General features: G+C 38.4%; 1 protein-coding gene across 2 annotated transcripts in view; it reads right to left on the reverse strand.

Annotated features, from left to right (window-relative positions):
• Window positions 1-21933, reverse strand: part of TEX264 (testis expressed 264, ER-phagy receptor) — a 174198-nt gene that overhangs the window by 19295 nt on the left and 132970 nt on the right. The gene's annotated exons all lie outside the window — the stretch shown is intronic.

Raw genomic sequence — 21933 nt, forward strand, 5'->3', positions numbered from 1 at the left:
TCCTGCCTAATGATGATCCATTTGCTAAACATTTTACTTACTCTCATGCATCCTTTACTTCCATTATATATCACTCTTACAACACTGATAAAAGAGAATATTTGTAGCTCAGGATTAAATTTGGGGTCCTTGGTGCTCTGAACTTAGTGGTTTTCTTGTAGGCATTTCATTAACAAACTAGGTAACATCATCAGTATGGAGTGGGGTTTGCTCTTCAGCAAAAACGCCTGACCACTCAACCCAATATAGCATAGCCAACACAAGCTGTGAAAAAAAATAACACTTCCATACAAAGAACTTCTCAGAAACTATCAACAGACTATTACAACCACATGGCATTACCATAATATACAAAGCCCTGCAAAACCTCTTAAATAAGCCAAAAGATACAGCAGCCCCAGAACAAAAAAAAAAAGGAGTCATCTATAACATGCAGTATAAAGACTGCAGCAGCCACTACATAGGCTAAACAGGCAGAACACCAACTAGTCATCAGAAGACATGATGAAAACTCCTTAATTTCACAACACGTGGACAGACTTAACCATAGTTTCAACTGGGAAACTTCCAGACAATGCCTGGAAGCCTGCCACTCTGACAAATCAAAAATCAACAGGCACACAGACATAAACAACACATACATACCATTCAACAGGCCAAAAGGGGAATAAAAAGACCAAAACATTTCCTCACCAGCAATCAACACCCAGGTGAGTAGAGATTAACACCAAGATTAACATTAGATTAACAATCAAGAAGCAAACAATACTCCAATCAAGAAACTGCCAAACAAGCTAACAGTAAACAGCCCAAACAAAGAATGACCAAGATCGTTCCTACTCACACTAACAGGGCAAGCCACTAGAATATAAATTGAGAGAAAACCCCATTCCCCCCTAGTACTAATGATGCTGCCTAGTTTGTTAATGAAATGTCTCCAAGAAAACCACTAAGCTCAGAGAGCACCAAGGACCTTACCAAATTAATTTTCAATCCACATTCACACCAAACATTTCATAATTCAAGCCTATTTACTTTGCCTTACTCTTTCTCTACATCAACAAATATACAAAATGCTTTATCTTTTTGTATGCTTTGCAGTAATATGAACAGCAAAAAATCTGATATGCATGTGTGCATGTATGCATGATTACATAGATAGAAAGACACAGACTGATAGATAGATTCATCATAGCGACAGGTATTTCCCTTCTATTCTTCTGGATGGCAAAGTAGTGTGAGTAGAACCTTATATGATATTCCAATAATGGACTGACTTCATATGGTAAAGATCATTGGAAAAGGAGACAGCAAATATGTATTGCTAGCACTGCAGTAGGATAAACATTTCATATGCTAAAAAGAACAAATATGAATCTAATGATTAGTCTAAATTTATGACAATGAGAACTAAATGATTCCATATACAAAAGAATACCAGATTTTACTTTTAAAGAGGGTTACCAGTTCCTGGGAAGTCAAAGAGGAGCAGAAGTTAAGGCCTCCATCTAGTGTAAAGTTTAGTAATTTACCGTTCATTTGATGACCAGAATTTCAAAATTTGTAACAGGCAATAAAATACACAATCAACTCAGAAATCACTTCCTGGAATGCATGATTTTGAGAACTGCACTTTTTTATGAATCCTGGGATGGCTACATAAGCAGATTCTAACATCCTTGGATGTGGTGTCTCATTCCAGAAGACTGGAACAGGCTAGAATGAAAGTGATGGACAGAACATTATAATAAGAACAATGAACAGGATGCTGAAACTGAAGCTGTGAAAAGTAACAATTGACTTCCAAATTAAGGAGCTGGAAGAGAAGAGAAAAGAAAAAAAATGTTATTTGTAACTTTTTATGTGAGACATATCCATTTGAAGCAATCTCTGGCTGACGTTTGTTAAGAAAGAGCCTTGCAATAGTCAATATTCCAATGATTAAAGACAATCTATCATCTGTGATAAGGAAGATATTTTAATAGTATGAAAGGATACCTGAACATTCAAAGAGAAAGTCTTAAAGAGTAGTTTCATCATACCAGATGCTTTTTCAGAGAGCTGGGTTTGTTATACAAGATGAGAGGACTGAAAACATACACCTGAATATTATTCATAATCCTTATGAAGCTCTGTGCAAAACCTAATTGGAAAACTTTACACAAAGACAGTGATGGAACATACAAGATGATTCTGTTCACTGGACCAAGGAAAGAAAAATACATTGGATCTCTACAGCCCAGGATATCAATAATATTAATTCAAGCTATGGCTCAGGATCAGAAAATGTTAAAAGAATAATAAAACTATTCCCAGCTAGTGGGTTCTGTTAGTCATAGTACCATTTAAGGCTTAATGATGAGACTTGGAAAATATCATTTAAGGCTTAATGATGAGGCTCGGAAAATATCGGAAAACAAATTAAGTATTAAGAGAACTCTTGCAGTATTTTTAAGCATCTAAGGTTCAAGTTCTACACACAATTCTACAATCACTCTCCGTATTTATAAAGAAAAGAAAACCTTACCCCCTAAATATATTGACAATATATCTACGAATATACTAAAAGCACACTAAGTTCTGTCTTACTTCTTTTAATACACACATGTACAAAAACCTGTGAATGAAGAAAACAGAAAGTCTTTAGATTGATACTAATAGAGATCCTCCATCTGGAAGCAGCCATAGCCTCTAAAATATCCTTTACAGTAAACTTCTCATTAGAATACATCCTCTGGGTTTCTTAATGACAATTGTATTGTTATACTGTACATCACTAATTGCCATTTTGTAATGTGTGTACATTTTCACATAGCATGATTCTGAGGTTTACAAATTTAGTTGCCATGTAAATAAATGAACCAGAGATACACTCTATTTGAATAAATTAACTCATTTAATTTTATAGTGAAGCCAGACATAGCCATAGGAAAGGAAAACAAGAATACACTTTTAACATTTAACTACCCTTGAGATTCAAAAATGCCCATTATATTCAGGGCAACAACAATTACATTCATATTTCCTTTTACCCAGATACTTTCAATCAAGCTCGAATCACCAGTTAGTAGCTTTGGCCATTCAGGCAGACATACCCCCTGTGAGGAAAGATCTGTTCTGGATATCCCTGTGATATACCCCAAATTGACAGAAAAGACCTGTGGCAAGCCAACAAAGAGCTCAACCATTTATTGTCTCAAGCACTTGTCATTCTGATCCCAAAATAAGTCACTAGATAAGTTATTGTCTCCCTTACGTCAAATCATGCTAAGAAACTATTGTAACGGTTCCATGATGTTCCATTCCTATCAACATTCTCAGTTCCTAGAAGTCCAGCAAAGCAAAAGAGCCACATTACTGAAGCAGCACAGAGACTATTCAGCTATAAAGCTACGAACTACTAGCACATAAAGCAGGGAACTCGGCATAATTACACTCAAAGTCGTTGGGCAGAAATGGAAGAGTTTATAGTTAGCCTCACTGCTTCATCCCTTCCTGGAGTATCGGCGGGACATTAATCTGGAGTATTGTTGAGAGCTCCTTCCCTGAGGGATTCAGAAGCAGGAGACCTGAACTGCAACTTCTTATCTCTGCAATGACTTGCATTTATAACTGGCTGCTTCTGCAGTTGAAAGGATGATTGTCAAAGATCTGTCCCATCAGGATTCCCCTGTTCTTGCAATATCCCAGGATGGTGTCTTTTCTAGAGTGGTTATTTCATGGTGTCTGCCAGGATCCACTGCTTCCCCATGTATGCATTACAAATTATGAAGTGCTGAATACATGTCTGCCTCCTTTCCCTCCTTCAGAGCCAAAGATTCTTTTACAGGTCCTGTAGATATGTAAAAAGGTATACATTTTTTTAAAAAAACAATTAAATAAAAATGTACCAAAAGGTGCTATTAAAAAGAATAACAGTATTTGTTAAGTAAACAGCCTAAACATCTTGAAGACATAAATTCTGCCTCATTGACTTCAATGCCTAATATATAATCTGAAGCCCCAGTACTGTATCCAGACCACCTCTTGTTAAGTCTTGCTGTAGAACGTGATCTATTAGATGTTTCTGAAAGAATAAAGAAGGATATATAAGGTCTTTGGCAGAGTAGTAATTTTGATTTCTACTGCTCCTGCAAGATTTTGAGACTTCACACAGATCTCGTCAAACAATTTTGCATCTGATTACTTTGACATTTCCTGCTAATACAATTCGTTAAAATGGCCTATTGATGTAAGACGGATTATGCATCTGAGAAGACACCTGGAGTGATGTCCATGAAAGAGAAAAAAAAATGAACAGGCGCAGGTTCAAGCCCAAGATCAGGCATATACACTGTGGTAAGAGTGGCAAAGCAGCAATAGATTTCTGCATTGATCACATCTACAGAGTGCTGTGTGCTTTTTAAGGTAATTTTCTCTTTTAAGTAAAATGTGCATGGAAGATTGTTATGGAGACTTTGCCAGGCATTTTGAAGGTGAAATTATGCATAATCATTCTGAATTTGACTCTAGAGGGGCAGACTCTTCTGAGATGGAGAAAATATCCTGCAAGATTAGTTGAGATTTTTTTGAGCACCTGATTCCCGAGGAAGTAGGTTTCTCAGCTTGGTATAAGTTAGATTTCCATCCCATCTGGTTCGTATGTGAAAAATAAAGGACACAACAGGATAGATATTAAGTTTTAAATAAATTGGGCAGAGAGAGAGAGAGAGAGAGAGAGAGAGAGAGAGAGAGAGAGAGAGAGAGAGAGAGAGAGAGAGAGAGAGAGAGAGAGAGAGAAGACAATAGTTCATGCCTTGTCATCTACTGGTTAGACATCTACAGTATACTCTTTAAAATGACCTAGAAGCCACAGCTTGTTCTAAAACTATTTGCTGTCTGGTGTCACCTGGTTTGATTAATGCTTATCAGTCACTGCTGCTACGTTTTAGGGCACAATTCAAGATGCTGGTCATTACCTGCCTATAAAAGTCAACATAGATTGCTCCATGTTACCTTTAGGACCATCTTCTCCAGGCAGAATATATCTTTTATGTGCAGTATAACTGAGAATGAATGCATTGCCCTCACAATAGTACAGTTTACCTCTCCTGAGGTCAGGTTGGCCCCAACCCTTCTTTAGAAGAGTAGTTAAAACAATTTTCTTCCAGAACATTTGGTGAGGAAAGGTTTCAGCTGTGAATTATAACATATTAGATATGACATTTCTTTTTGTAGCATATATTGTTGCTTGTTAAGATTTTATTGTTTTATTTATTTACACCCCACCCAATAAAGTCTAGTGAATCAGGAAGAATTTAGTTAAATTTCTTAATGATGGACTTCTGAACTTTTCCACCACTTCATCAATTTCATATCCTGTCCGTATGGGCTCAAAAATGTTTGGATGAAAATTCACAACAAATAAATGGTAATTTAAGGGTGCCATGGTTCAAGCATTCATACACTCAGTGAATGAACGAACCGATCAATCAATTTGTATGGCCACCCACTTAACATGCAACTCTTAGCAGCCCACACTATTAAAAACGACAAATCACAACCAAAAATATCTTAAAATACAACAAAACATGCTGTGCCACAGAATTTCAGATAACCCAAACCTAAGTCAGAAACTGTCCAATTGGAAACAAGAGCTCCCAACCCAGGGAGAAGACAGAACGTCAGAGTCTTCTGAAAGGCAGATATGGTTAGGTTTATCTGAATCCCCAGGAGATTCTATAGGATAGATGCAATGACAGAGAAGGTCTGTCTCCTGGGTCCCAACAGATGGCTTAAGCAACAGGACCCTCAGTAAGCCTATGCTTTCAGATCTTATTGTACAGGCAACAGTAATCAGAAACAGGGGTCTCATAGGCCCTGTGCCAGGAAGGGCTTTATTAGTAACAATTGGCAGCCTGAATTACTCCTAGGCAGCTTATAAAGCAGTTGATATGGGCATGCCAAAGTGTGCCCATAACTATATGTGCTAGTGCATGTGGTCTTGAAGGGCAATTCCATATAGAATATACTGCAGTGATTCACAGCTAACCAAGGCGTGAGTATAAAGCCTTCCAAAACAGAAATGGGTGCAATCAGGCAAAGGGAGTACAAACCACAGTTGCCACTTTCAAGCAGGAACTGTCAAACTGTACATGAGACTTCTCTGGGATAGTCCAATTCCATCTGGAACAAAAGATGGAAACTTTCAGAGTCCAGATGGCCCCACAATCCATAGCCACTTGGTCTTGCTAGAGTTGAGCATTATCTGCATTTCTCTAAGCTGATTCCCGTGGAATTTAGATGATGAGAATTTGCAGCTTGTCCTTCTCCCCTCCCCTCGCTACTATATCACAATAAAGAACAGAATTGGTATTCCACTTTTGGACAGACAATAGGGATTAATCTATACAACATGATATTGAAGGTACCAATAAAATAAAAGTAGATTCTATTTTATTTACTGTGTGGTTCTTCTTTCAAGCCAGTTCACATCAATGATTGTAAGAGATGCTTCCTTACCCCACGGAAGCAGTTGTTGCAAAGGACAAGCTTGGAGCTAAGCTGGATCTTTTCCAATTACATGGAGACAGTTTCAAATATGTGTAGTCTATGGAGAACTAATTTTAGCAACTAGGAAGATTCTGACTGCAAAAAATCTGCCAAACATGATTACTTAGGGTCAAAGAGTTAGCATGAGATATAGACTGTAATTATAACAATTTTGTGCTGCAATTATGCACCTTTATCAACAATACTGAATTGCTGGCCAAATTACCGTATCACTAAACTCAAAGAATATGAATACCTGACAGTATTAGGATCTGCACCAAGGTTTAAAAAAAGGCATGATGCAAGTCAGCTTTTATTTATAAAATTCTTGTTCAACCTGAACAATCTCAAATCTTTGGAGTAAGCTTAATATGCAGGAAATGTTTCATCCATCAACAATAAACTATCATTATCACTATGCTCTTCTGCCCCTTTCTCTCGGTTAAATAAATCTCTCCAGAAATAACTGTACTAGGCCTTTATTGGTCTTATTTATTCTTAAGTGTGTTTTGTAGCTCCATATAAAAATCAATTTATTCTTCAATTCTTGGTACTGAAATTGCCCAGCCCTTTGGCCTTAACTAAAGAATAATGGGTTATGTTTGCTCAGTCAAAATAACATCTAATTTAATATAAGTCACACTTATAATTTTGTTGTTTGCAATAATATAAGATATGCACAAATTACAGGACATGTTGGAGCGTGAAAATATTTGCTGCATCAGAAGCAGCTAATCTTTAGGGTATCTGGAGGAGAAACAGGCTTATCCCAAAAGCCAGAATCATGTGTAAAACTAGCCTGCATGGAATTGAAACTAGTTGACTTTTATAGCCAGTTTCAGCCTGAGAGAGAACTTAAGATGAAATGGAAGAGCATGACATCAGTACATAACAGCTGGATGATGGAATGAATGATTGCCTGATTCTTTCTCATTTATAGAGATGACAATTACAGGCCAAAAAGAAAAAAGTAACGCCCCAACCCCTTGATTTTTAAAAGGCAATAAAAATAAGGGAAGAGATATATTTTTACTCTGAGAAAAGCCTGTGGCATTAAGAGGGCATCAGTAAGTGTGTGAGAGATAAATGAATGAGAGAGAGAAATTGCCTAGTGGTGTTATGAAAGATTTTATAACTTCATCGATCATGCAAAAAAAGTTTTTTTTTTGTCTTCTAGCAATATTCAAATACAGAATCAGCCCACAGCAATGGATTCCATATAGACAATAAAAAAATACTTTTTTTCATACAACACAAAAATAATTTACCGTTATCATTAGAAAAAAATCACAGAGATAGCATTTGACAATGCAGAGATAAGCATACCGCTGAATAACACTTGCAGCTGCAGGGGATGAGTACTGCCTCCATGCTTTGTTGGATAGCTAATAATAGAAAACAAAATTCAGGAATAAATGTGCCTTTCATCTGATGCAGTAACACATTCTTCTTGAGCATATTCCATACATTTGTCTGCCATTTGAAATGGTAAAAGAGATGCCTGCTATGTTATCAAGAAAGATGGCAGACTCTTGATGCAGAATTCCCATCAAAAGTATTCCTTTTTCACAACATCATTCAAATATCACATGATAAGACACTTCAAAGACTTACATGAAATAAAACCAAACCCACTGCAGAGTTAACTGAGGTAAAATCAAATTATGATGAGTTGGTGGGAAACAGGATCTTTGATCAGTTTGTAAGTCATTCAGCCAGGCCAGAGGTGGGGAATCTGTAGCCCTTTGAGTGCTCCCACAAGATTGAGCCAGCAGTGCCAATGTAACTGCATCCAATAGTATAAGTGTATTGAGGGATGGGAGGAGGATACATAACATAAGGCCAAAGGATGAGCAATACACAGAACTAAACTTAGCATCTCAGGTTTGGGAAGCTTTTCAAGTAGAACAAAGAGAGTTGAATCTTTGATGAACATTGAATTTGCCTTCTCACATCACTTCACAAAGCCACTATATGCTCCAGGGGATGTAATGAATTCATACTCAGGATTCAATTCGCCTGCTGTTTTCATCAGCAAGGAAATCCCTATTTTAAAGGGTAGCTCATCTGTAAAATGGAAATGATGACATCACAAAGTACTACAAGAAAGGTCAACAAATATGGATTAGATGTAAGAAAAAATATAAATAGCAGCATAGACTTGATATCTAACGGAAGATGTAGTTTCAAGTAAACCATGATGCTCCGAGACAGGCATTCAACTGTGAAATTTTACAGTAAGGAAAATTAGTCTTTCTACAGCTTCTTATTTGATCTGTGGTTTATAACATGTCTCATCCTGTACCTACAGAAAACTCACAAAGGAACAGAATAAAGAAAAACCACCAAAAGGCAAATCCTTTTTTTCCCCTTTGTTAAACTTTTTTTTTAAAATGAAAGAATAAAAACTGCAGGCGGAAGAAAAAAAGTTTTTCAAAAGTGAGTGCTGGAAAATTAAGCATACGCTCAATAAATAAGCACAGTATCTATTTATCCATCATTATTTTTCATTAATATATAGAGTAACTAGAACCAGAAACAGGACAATATATTGCATACAAAAAACCCCCACCCCACCCCTTTTTTAAATAAATGTGGCTATCATGTTGTCTGACACCCAAGACCCATGTTGTGATTCAGGGTCAGCCTGTGGGTTCGGCAGTTGGGTCGGATGACTCAGAGGAGGAGGAGGAGGGGGGTGTTGAAGAGCTCGATGAGAGTCCTCAGCCAGGCCCCTCTCATCTGGTCACAACGCAGACCCAGCTGTGTGAGCCTGACAGCGTGGATGAAGATGACCCATAGCTGGCCCTGTTCAAGGATGCCCGACGCAGGAGGCAGTCAATCAGGAGTCAACAGAGGAAGGCAATGGGGCTCCTCGGAAGGAGGCAGAGAGAAGCCATGCCCTGAACTGTATTTAAGGGGGAATGTGTGGGAGGGCTGGTTTGCTGAAGGCAACCGCTTGAAAAGCTCCTGTTTCTTGGTTTGTGTCTTGTTCTATTTGTTTTTGTAGCAATAAATTTGGCAGGAGTAATTCCAGCCTCTTGCCTTCTTGTAAAAGGGGTTGTCCCTGCCTTTTCTGCAGGGCCGGTAGCAGGCTGGTACAGAACAACCCATAACTTAGAAAATAAGCTGAAAAGAGAGAAAAGGAGAGAGAATCCCTGTTGCTTTCCTGGAAGAAAAATAAAATAAAAAATGAAGCGCTGCGTCAGGTCACCATTCCCAAAGCTCTCTTGAGCACAGGTTTGACCAGTCTGGCAGACTCTTGCTGTGGTACAAGCGTATGATCCATATATTTCTCCCTTGAATGTTTTTCCCTTCTTTCTCCAGCCAGGCTCTGAGCTCTATCAAATATTCATCTGCTCGCTTTCTAAATAATAGATCAATGTAATAACAGACAAAGTGCAGTTAATCACAGCTTTTCAAACCCCACACAGAAGCTGCCAGGAGATGGGCAGGGATAGATACTGCTGCAGGGGCCCAGAGTCCTAAGTCTCAGCAGCCTGCAATGACAACCAAGCAACCCCAAGCTTGGATGCAGGGCCATCCCCCGCACAAAATGCAGCTGCAAGCTCCTTGTGGGTTGGAGCCCAGCCACAGCTTTCCTCCCAACAGTGCCAAGGTGGACAGAGACACACACTTAAGACGAAGAGCATGAGAAAGAGAGGGGGGTAGGAAGCAAACTGAGAAATATTCAGATTTATATAGCGTTTCAATCTACTGGTCCCTCTATAACGAGGGACCAGACTTCAATCCTTTGGCACAAACATCCAGAATTATTGACCCATTGCAAAGTCCTAAAACAGTTAAGCTGAAAAGGTCAAGAGAAGATTACAAAGATACTGTCAAGAAAGCTGACATCTGCTGGTGAGCAGGGCTGCCTTGGGAACAAGAACTGGTGGCAGATGCATTGTCAGAAAAAAGTAGTCTGCTAAGGTAGAAAGCATATTATGCCTTTCTTGTAGCAACTGCTGTGCTTAAATTCAAATAGAGGTAGGAATTTTTGCCTTTTTTGTCTGCTATACTAGCATTTCTCTCCCCCCACCTTTCTCTCTCTCTCTGAAACAGAACAGGAAAATTTATCTGTATTTCTGAAATGGTGTAAGTTTATTAACTGATGCCTCAGGAAAAGACAGCCCCTTGTCACTAAAATAAGTGTAATTCTTTTCCTAACTCTATTAAGAGGCTATTTTTATTTACTTTGACTTTTGACTCATTCTCATACCAGAGCAGAGGAGATAACCCTGCTGAGAGCAAGGACATAGTAAATGGACTCAGGATTCAGAGCTTATGATTGAGAATTAAATGACAATTAAGAACAACATAAAACTAATTATAATTGATAGAACTGATAGCATTTTGGCTTCTAGCATACCATCTATCTCATTCTAATGACATTCATTACTAATAAGGAACAAAAGGAATGATTTCCAACTGCACAGGTAAAATCAATTTGCCTCAATTTATGTCTAGAGTTTTTCCTACTGTGATAAAAAAAAAATAGAGATACAGGGTCTACAACCTGTTTATTAATAAGATTGGTGCAAAATATACCAAGCCACTTAAACATACATGTATGAGTTAACAGAATTATTAAGCCAAACATATTCATCAGGTTCTATTAAAAAGGTAAAGGTAAACTAGCACATGCGTGCTAGTTGTTTCCAACTCTAGGGGCCGGTGCTCATCTCCGTTTCAAAGCCGAAGAGCCAGCGCTTGTCCGAGGACGTCTCCATGGTCATGTGGCCGGCATGACTAGATGCCAAAGGCGCACGGAACACTGTTACCTTCCCACCGTAGTGGTCCTTCAAGAAATCATCCATTTCTGGAATGTCATTGTTATCAGATATGTGGATATGAAATGCTTCTTAGCTTGTAGAGTTTGTCCAACAAGCATGAAATGTTTATAACAAGTCCTGAACATCATCGCCCTAGCCTGACTAGTTAGATGTTCTGATTAGAGAGCTTGGGCTCCAAAGCCTGTTTTTTATATCTAGGTCAGGGGTGTCAAACTGCCGGCCCACAGGCCAGAGCGTCACAGAGAAACCACGCCCATCCCATTTTCGGCAATGGGAAAAGGTTCCGATACGTCGTGCGACGTCACATGACGTCACGATTTTGACATGCCTGATCTACAGTAGGTAATCCAAGATACAACGTATTTATTTATTTATTATTTATTTATTTTATTAAATTTATATACCGCCCTTCTCCCGAAGGACTCAGGGCGGTAAACAGGGCATATATAAATAGAAAATACAAAAATTAAAAAAGAATTAAACAATTGCCCAGATAAAAACAGTAGCAGTATAAAAACCCATTAAAAACAGTATGAGTACTGTTGTGACCCACTAGTCAGAGAAGCAATGAAAAATGATACAGCAGCTCTCTCCACAATGAATGAAACATAATATTTATTTATTTATTCATTCATCCATCCATCCATCCATTCATTTTATATGGTTACCCATTTGCCAAGCAACTCTGGGAAGACAACCACAATAAAATTATATATCTGTATCTGTTTGCATGTATGCCTTTATTTCTATGTGTATAAAATAAAAATCCAACAAACCAGTAAAACCTACTATGAAATCTTGAGCACTAGGCACTATAATGTACAGCATACATGTTGACATATATTGATCACTTATACCACATCCTGACGCCTTGCCCAAGGGAAGAGCCAGAGCCTTTTTAAAGGCCAGCAGGTTGGGGTTTTCCCCACCATGCTAAATATGTTGTATCACAGGGCAAGTGTAGCCACAAAGAAGTCATATTTCCTGGTTTGTTCCACAAAATGCTACTATTCAATAGAAGGATTCCAGAGTATGCCAACCTTGTCTGATGCTGTTGGGTGGGCAGAGATAATCAGAAAAAGACAATTTCTTAAAAATCCTGGCCCTGTGTTGTGAAGGGTTTCATACAATAGCCAACATTTGATTGAACAGTAAGCAATTCAGCACATGCAGTGATCAGTTGTATGAGCATACTTTTATTTATCAGAAACAAAGATGGAAAAGGAATGAATACTTCGGGAGCTAAAAGGAGCTTTAGTGATGAAAACAACCTGGCTGAATTTGTTGGGATAGAGAACCGCAATGGCACATATACAGATGTGCTGAATGCATCATATATACAATTGCAGAGGATCAATATCTGGCACTGTCAGATTCAGGAGAAGCTTATAAATCAATATATTCTTCCAGAAACTGAACCCTATATTCAGGACAACAAAAAACTCAAGGTTGCATTAGTTGCTTTACTGCTAACAAGTATGTCCCAAACAGAGAGAAGATTTTCCTGATGCAGAATATCGAAATCAATCAAAATTTGTCAATCCTAGAAATCTTAAAACTTTCATATCAACAGACTTTTGCCTCCCCCCACCTTGAGATCAGACTGCACCTGTTGTATTTATTCATTTGATTTAAATAGCCATCCATCTCACAAGTGACACTGGGCAGCATACAATTAAAAAGAATTAAAACAACACAAAATAAATTTAGATGGCACCAAGTAAAGCTGTTAGGCTATAGAGGTTAAGATAACCAGGAAGCGGGGCCCTTAACACACATGGGGACGCAGGCACCCAACCAAGTCTTCATAGTCTTATGAAACACCAACAAGGTCAGGATCATCCTGATGTCTGAAAGGAGACCACACCAGTGCCAGCCTCACAGGTGCCCATCAGGGCTTGTCCAGAATAATGGCAAAGGGCCAAGCACTTAACTGGTGGCATAATAAGTGAAAAAGAAAAGAGCACCTGTGATCCCGTGATCTCAAAAGAAAATCAGCTTCATAATCACATGGCTTTGACAAAACTGATGATCAGGAGACTGCCAAAACAGTTTTCTTGGGCACTCTTCTTGCTTCTGCCTTAGAAGTATTCACAAGAGCTTGAGCGTGCCTTGGCCATCACAAGCAGGTGCAAACAGAACACAGTCAGGTGTGTATGCTCTAGCTCAGGGGTAGGCAACCTTGGCTCTTTTATGACTTGTGGACTTCAACTTCAACTTCAACTTCAACTGCCTTGGTGGAGCAGTGGGCTAATGCCTCCTCAAGTAACACCAGCAGCCTGCAATCAGTGCAGGTTCGCATCCCACCAGGCTCAAGGTTGACTCAGCCTTCCATCCTTCCCAGGTAGGTAAAATGAGGACCCAGATTGTTGGGGGCAATTAAGCTGACTTTGTAATAATGCCACTTGGGGGGCGCGGCGTGAAAGCCCTAATAAGCAGGCATATACATAGAATGAAGGCTACTGCTAAGCTTGTAAGCCGCCCTGAGTCTTCGGAGAAGGGCGGGATATAAATGGAATTTAAAAAAAAAACTCCCAGAATTCTGGGAGTTGAAGTCCACAAGTCATAAAAGAGCCAAGGTTGCCTACCCCTGCTCTAGCTTCTACCAGCCTTAAAAGGTTGGGAGGAAAGAAAGCTCGAGACTAATGCTGCTGCTTCATGAATAAGTTATCCTGAGTGATACTTCCTTCCTTGTTACCTTTTATAATAATAATAATAATAAAAATGTTCTTGCTGTTAAATATGCAGATATAAAAGGTACCATAAAATAAGACTAGTGTACCAAATTCAGCAAAGCCCTCAATCCTCTCTCCTCTCCCATTCAAATTATCAACATTATCAGTAGCTTCATTTTATAATAAAAGTTGAATATGGGAATGAGGAATAGAAAAGAAGGAAGAATAGATTAGATAGCTAGATGTGGTATTATCCTTTCAACTCACAGGATTATTGCCTAATTTAAAAAATGCAAATTATTTGTTGGCAGGTCTCTAGGTCACTAGCGTTTGAATGACATCAGTTGCATCAGAAATCAGTAGGGAAAAATGGCCGACACTTCTGCAAGGAAATTCATAAAATGAAATCATTAATTTGAACAGACCTTAAGACATTTTAATATTATTGGCTGTACAAAGCTAAGAGGAAAGAACATTCAGAGGTTAGGATAAAAAAGTATTAAAATGAGGGTGGTATTTAATTAAAAATAAAAGTAACACAAGTTTTTAATAAAATCCCTATTAAAGGTTTTGCTTAAAAAGAGTGTATTTTCTTTTTCTTCTCCTCTTCCTCCATAAACGATGAGGAGGAGGAGGAGGAGGATGACAATTATGATGATGATGACGATAGAAACTATGAAGGAGCCACTATGTGATTTTTAAGGGTTTTAAAATTTTTATTTATTTATATCCCATCTTTATTATTTTTATAAATAACTCAAGACAGCAAACATATCTAATATTCATTCCTCCTATTTTTCCCGCAACAACAATCCTATGAGGTGGGTTGGACTGAGAGAGTCACTGGCCAAAGGTCACCCAGCGGGCTTTCATGCCTAAGGTGAGGCTAGAACTCATGTCATGCCTTAGCCACTAGACCAGGGGTAGGCAACCTTGGCTCTTTTATGACTCATGGACTTCAACTCCCAGAATTTCTGAGCCAGCATGTCTGGCTCAGGAATTCTGGGAGTTGAAGTCCACGAGTCATAAAAGAGCCAAGGTTGCCTACCCCTGCACTAGACCAAAGTGGCTGAATGAAATGAAGAACAGGAATAAGAACATGAGGACAAAAATGACTCAGCCTTCTTTTAAGTTTCCCACAGTTCTTCTAGATCACGAACTGGTACATAGTCAAGGGCAGGCTCAGAATTATTTAGAGTCTTTCAGAACTTAACTTGATCATTTGGAACTTGTCTAAAAGTTCTACTCTGAAGCATAGATTCATCTACTTGCTTTTGTTTTTGCCATGTAAGTGTAACTTTGAATCCTGTTTTCTTTGCCAAATAGAAGTGTTTTGGTCTTCGGTGTACCAATTTTAAATCTATGCTTCTTATTGTAACATACAATCTAGCATTTGCTCAAATTAGGTTATCATAGATAGGAAAGTGAAACAGGGAATGTACAGTAGGTTGGTTGATTTAGAGAAAGTATATAACAAAGTAAGTTGGCGTGAATTAGACATAAAAGTGTATGTGCTTTTCTATGCAGTTAATGCTCTGCTATTGACTGAGAACTTAAATAATCTGCAGTGACTATTAGACTGCATTATGCAATAACCAAATACCCTAAAAAATTACCAAAATATTGTACAATATCTGTACATTTTGGTAGACAAAAAATGAAACTGACAAGACTGTCAGCTTCCACCTTAATAAACAGTTTGTCAGAAGTCAGAAGTTTCTACATCAAATAAAAATAACAGAAAGTAAAGGACTTCATTGATGGTATGAAGAAATAATTCCATTTTTAGCAACTCCAGCTAAGGTAGAGTAGTAGAATACTACGTTGTCATCCAATTAATTAAAAAGGAAGGACAAGGAAAATATCCATTTCACTCTATCTACATTTGTTTCAAACATTTATACTGCATCATATTAAAGGCCTTTTCAATTGTTTATTTATATAGTTATCCATCTCACATAAATGAGTGCATAAAGTTAGAACAGACAAGTTTACCAAGCATGACCCCCCTCCCCCCAAAAATAAATCACTGACCACACCCGTAATACTGCATCCAATTTTAGTCACCCCAATATAAATAAGATGTTGAGACACTGGAGTGCAGAGAAGAGCAAAAGGACGATTAGGGGGCGTGTTCTGTTCCAGCCTACAACCGGCCCTGTTTGTGTATCAGGGGCAACTCCTTTTTCCTTTTTACAGACTCTCTCAGAATGTCTTCAAACGGTTGCCTTCAGCAACCAGCCCCACCCACACCTTCCCCTTTTATTATCAGTTCCAAGGCATGGCTTCTCACTGCCTTCTCCTCCTCTCACTGAGTTGCCTCATTGATTTTCTCTGCTCTGCTCTGCTGGATTGCCTTCTGCTTCTAGCGCCTCTGAAGAGATTCAGCTGTGACTCATCTAAGTCCGACACCTCGTGCTCACACAGCTGGGCCTCATGGAGGGGCCAGACTTAGAGTCCTGCAGTGCATCAGAACCTCCCTCCGACACCAAAGGCTCTCCAAACCTCTCCTCCTCCTCCTCCGATTCATCAGACTCAGCTGCTGGGAGCACAGCCTGACACTGAATCACAACAGGGCAAGAGGCTAAAACCATAGCCTTGGTGGAGCAGTGGGCTAATGCCTCCTTAAGTAACACCAGCTGCCTGCAATTAGTGCAGGTTCGCATCCCACCAGGCTCAAGGTTGACTCAGCCTTACATCCTTCCGAGGTAGGTAAAATGAGGACCCAGACTGTTGGGGGCAATAAGCTGACTTTGTAATAATGCCGCTTGGGGGGGGGGGGGAAAGCCCTAATAAACAGGCATATACATAGAATGAAGGCTATTGCTAAGCACATTGGTTTGTGCTTAAATTGTAAGCCGCCCTGAGTCTTCGGAGAAGGGCAGGATATAAATGGGATTAAAATAAATAAAAATAAAACATATAAAGAACAGTTGCAGGAACTGGGTATGTCTAGCCTAGTGAAAAGAAAGACAAGAGGAGACATGACAGCAATGCCCAATATTTGAAAAGCCACCATAAAAATGAGTCAACCTATTTTCCAAAGCACCAGAAAGCAAGACAAGAAGGAATGGATGGAATCTAATCAAGGAGAGAAGCAACCTAGAACTAGAACTAGAACTAAGGAGAAATTTCCTAACAGTGAGAACAATTAACTAGTGGAATGCCTTGCCTTCAGAAGCTGTGGGTGCTCCATTATTATCATCATTAAAATGCTTCACCATTTTAAGAAGAGAGTAGACAGCCGCTTGTTTGAAATAGTCAGGGCTTTTTTTCTCATAAAACATTCAGAACGGAGTTCCGGCACCTTTTTTGGATGGAACCTTGTAGGGTAGGCAAGGCGGGTTGTATGACATGTGTGAATTCCGGCACCTTTTTCTTTTACAAAAAAAGCACTGGAAATAGTATAGGGTCTCCTGCTTGAGCAGGGTCCAAGGTCCCTTCCAACACTGTTATGTTGAATAGTGGAGTCCAATGCCTGGGAAACAGCCAGGTCTTCAATGCCTTGTGAAAGGCTGATAGGATTGGAGCGTTCTCTTCCTTCTGCTGTTCCATAGAGCAGATGCTGCCACTGAGAAGGCATGATTTCATAATCCAGAAAAGATGGCACTGTTTAACAGAAGGGGCCTGGGCATGCCCTTTCTGATAGGTTTGATGGGGCAGGCAGAAAAGAGAAAGGTGTTCCTATAAGTAACCTGGCCCTGTACCACGGAGGGCATTATAGGTATAGACCAGGGGTAGGCAACCTTGGCTGGCTCAGGAATTCTGGGAGTTGAAGTCCACGAGTCATAAAAGAGCCAAGGTTGCCTACCCCTGGTGTAGACCATCACCTTGAATTGTACTTGGAAGCCTACTGGGAGCCAAAGCAGTATGTGGAGCAGCAATGTTCCATGGGCATAACAAGAAATGCAAAAACTATCCTCACGATAGCAGCATCCAATAAACAGCAAATGAACCTATTGCTGATTATAATTTTTGTGAATGTATAATCACGACCTCAATTGTAATCTGTTATCAGATGCTTGGCAACCTAAAACCAGATTACACAGGATGAATATTATGCGTAATATTGTATTTTTACATCAATGTTTAACAAGGAAATGGGATGATAGACTGCACATCAGCAGGATATTTTCCAGTCTATAAAACTGCAATTATATTATATTCCTCAGCGAAGGTGACAAGAAAAGTTTGTATCGGTATTATTACACACTTCCAATTGCCTTGGGGCAAAGAATGCAATGTGGATCTTATATCACTTAATGCATAACCATTTGGAGTAGAACTTTTTTGTTCTCACAGATCTAATGGTATATATTATTTCTTGGAGCTAAACAGGCCATTATTTATGTAGTAAAATCAGTGGTGGGATTCAAATACGTTCTCTGTGTGGATGCAGTTTCCGGAGGTCCATTCTGGGCCTGGGCAACAAAAAACTAGCTAGTGGTTCTGCCCAAGTGGTGAAAACCAGCTGAATCTCACCACTGAGTAAAATCATTATTTTATAGCCCTCCATTCAACTTACTTCAGATGTCATGAATAAAATGTGAATCTGTATTTTACTCCAAATAACAGATAAAATCCAGTGCTTTCAAAGCAGTCCAAGTCAGTCAGTTGTTTTTTTACATGCACTAATAATATTTCTTTTTTACGTATACAGTACTGTTTCTCTCGGTAAACTTGGCATACAGAATTTTTGTTGATCTCAGAGCACTAGTGTAATTATAATACATTCTCCACTATGGTTTCAAAGGCATCTGAGACGGATAGAAAAGGATCTTGGATTTTTTATTTTGGCAATTACTTTACATTGGTTTTGAAGGTCTCAAGAGTAGACAGAAAAAGAGAGTAAATTTGAGCTAAAATATTATTTATATTTTGATCGAAAAATTGCTCAAAAGTATCCATTACATACTGTATATTTGTGAAGATTCTACTGTGAAAAAACCCAAGTGTCAGATATTTATGAACTAAAGACCACCTGAAGAAATGTGAATTGCAGTGCAACTAAAATGTAATAGGGCAAGAAAATATGAAAATGGCAAGGCAACAGAATTCAATGAAGCAGCACTGAGGGAATGGGACAACTTGCCATAGCCAACTCTCTGCGACCAACTCATTACGGCCAACTTGCCGCTGAACAACTCACAACAGCCAACATGCCATGGGACAACTCACTGCGGAACAATTTAACAATTCTATTTAATTATTTAAAATAAATAAAAAATGATTTTTATTTTTGTCGATCACATTTCATTTTGTCCTTCCTTTTGCATCCTTTCTTTAATGATTTTGTTCCATCATTTCTTTGTTATTAGTGTAACTTTTGTCCAGCAACCAGTTGTCCTGTGGTGAGTTGGCCATGCTGAGTTGGCCCACAGCGAGTTGGCCGTGGCAAGTTGGCCATGGTGAGTTGGCCATGGCGAATTGTCATAGACCCCAGCAATGAAGTGGTATCTTCGGCAATCCTCGTGTGGTCTTATTCAATCCAAAATGAAAATAAGATCAGCACCTAATAGAACAGCATAGCACATTTCAAACCAGTGATAGTTATCTGTGATGATTTCATAAATGCCATAAGACGTCTAACAAAAAAAACTTTGATGAAGGTTTAAGGAAGTCATTCAGGAAAACATTAAATGCAGCAATCTACAAACAAACAACTAATAAAACATATGAAAAAGTAAATAACATTAAAAGCAGACAAAAATCCCCCCAAAGGATATTACAAAAATCCCCCCAAAGGATATTACAAAAACTAAAAAGAAACCCCCTGCCAAAGTCTATGGGGACACTGAACTGGGGGACACTCAAATGACAATAAAAGAACTGATCCTTTACCCAGGCCAGGCTATCCCCTCTAAGAACTAGTGTGTGTGGGGGGGGGGCACAAGGAATGAAAAGGCATTGAAAAGATTGCCACATGATTTCACAACCAGAAACAATTCAACAGCAGCTGGGTTGTAATGTTTTTCATGTCAGTGTTCAGGGACTAACAAAAAATTAGTGGAAAAGAACATGTGATTCCTTTTTTGCTTTGCTGCAAATGGACTTCAATCCACTTGTGGACTGTCTTTGGAGGAAAATCCGGAAAACTCAGTATCATCCTTGTTTTCCAAAGATTTCAGTTCAATTCAAGGATTCTGATTTGTCATAACAAATGATTGTTATTTTGATCCAAATAGAACCAGAAACACATAAAATAGCCAGCTTCAGTTTCAAGCATATATTCTCAGGCAGTGATAAACTCTCACACCTTTTTTTATGAAAGTTGCTATACTTGCTTACTAGTGTAAGGAATATTTAGACAATGTAAATTATGTCTGTGGTAAAAACTCAGTAGGCAGATCACTTCACTCTTTTAATTTTCAAAAAAACATTTGTCGTGCAAGTTGTTTATCAGGTTTTCCAAAGGAATAATTCCTGTTTCATATGAACCAATAACCAGGATTATGATTTTTAAAGATCAAAATATATACTGAGAACCTCCGGTTTGAATTCTCAAATGTTGATGCAAATTCTCCACTGAATTTTTTATCTGCATAAATACAATCATTCTAAAGTTTGTATATCACAGGAAAGTGTTGCTAAAAGTTTAGCTTTGTTTTCACTTTCATTTTCTACAGATGAGGGATGGACACAGCAGAGTCTTTCTGCTTTGCAGTCAGATCAACAGACTCCTCTCCCTTAATTTTCTTTGTCATCCCAAAGATTCTGTTGACTTAGGTACACGTGCCATTACAATACTTTGAAAACTTTGTTAGAGAAAGCATGCGTAAAGTAAATAATACCTATGTATAAATCAATACATATAATTTCTGACAATTATTAGGGATAACTACAAACCTACAAAGCCCTACATGGCATGGGTCCGGAGTACCTTAGGGAGCACCTGCGACCAGCATCAACTTCCCTCCGCCCAGTGCGCTCCCACAGAGAGGGCCTCCTCAGGGTGCTGCCGTTCGGAGAATGCCGTCTGGTGACCCCCAGGGGGAGGGCGTTCTCTGTGGGTGCGCCTGACCTGTGGAACCGTTTACCGGTTGAGCTCCGGATGGCTCCCGACCTTCGCTCCTTCCGATGCGACCTAAAAACCTATTTGTTTGTACAAGCCGGCCTGGTCTGATGGGTTTTGTTTTAATTATTGTTTTAATGTAATTTATTTTCTGCATTTGGGCACTAGGGTTTAATTTGTTTTAATTTCTGTATTTTGGGTATTTTGATATTTATGTCCCTGTTCACCACCCTGAGTCCTTCGGGAGAAGGGTGGTATACAAATAAAATAAAATAAAATAAAATAAAATAAAATAAAACAAAACAAAACAAAACAAAATAAAATAAAATAAAATAAAATAAAATAAAATAAAATAAAATAAAATAATAAAATAAAATAATAAAATAAAATAAAATAAAATAAAATAATAAAATAAAATAAAATAAAATAAAATAAAATAAAATAAAATAAAATAAAAATAAAATAAAATAAAATAATAAAATAAAATAAATAAATAAATAACTGCATTTTGCGAAAAGGAATTTTATGTACCTTAGGAAACCTGATTCACATTCTTCTCATCATAATACAATATCCTTTTCTGTTATACTTAGACTATCCTACATTGCACAATGTCATACCTCGAACCCCAAAAGGGAAGGCACTCTAGTCTGATTCTAGATTATGTACCATGCACAGACTTTGGAAAAGGTCAATACCATTATCTCAGTATAAAACATTATTAGAATAGCCATTGAGGTCAGATATGGAGAAGGTCCTTTTCTTGAATCTATAATTGAGGGGGTAAAAATCATAGGAAAGACTTCTGTCCAAGATGCTATAAACTTACCTGCAGTTAGAATCAAGCTGGTAGCTTAGTTGAAACTATGTTGCTTTAAAGCAGATAGCTGCATATCTACAAAATGAATTGTTTATGTTC

The sequence above is a fragment of the Vipera ursinii genome (genome assembly GCF_947247035.1).
Source record: "Vipera ursinii genome assembly, chromosome: 2".
Lineage (NCBI taxonomy): Eukaryota > Metazoa > Chordata > Lepidosauria > Squamata > Viperidae > Vipera > Vipera ursinii.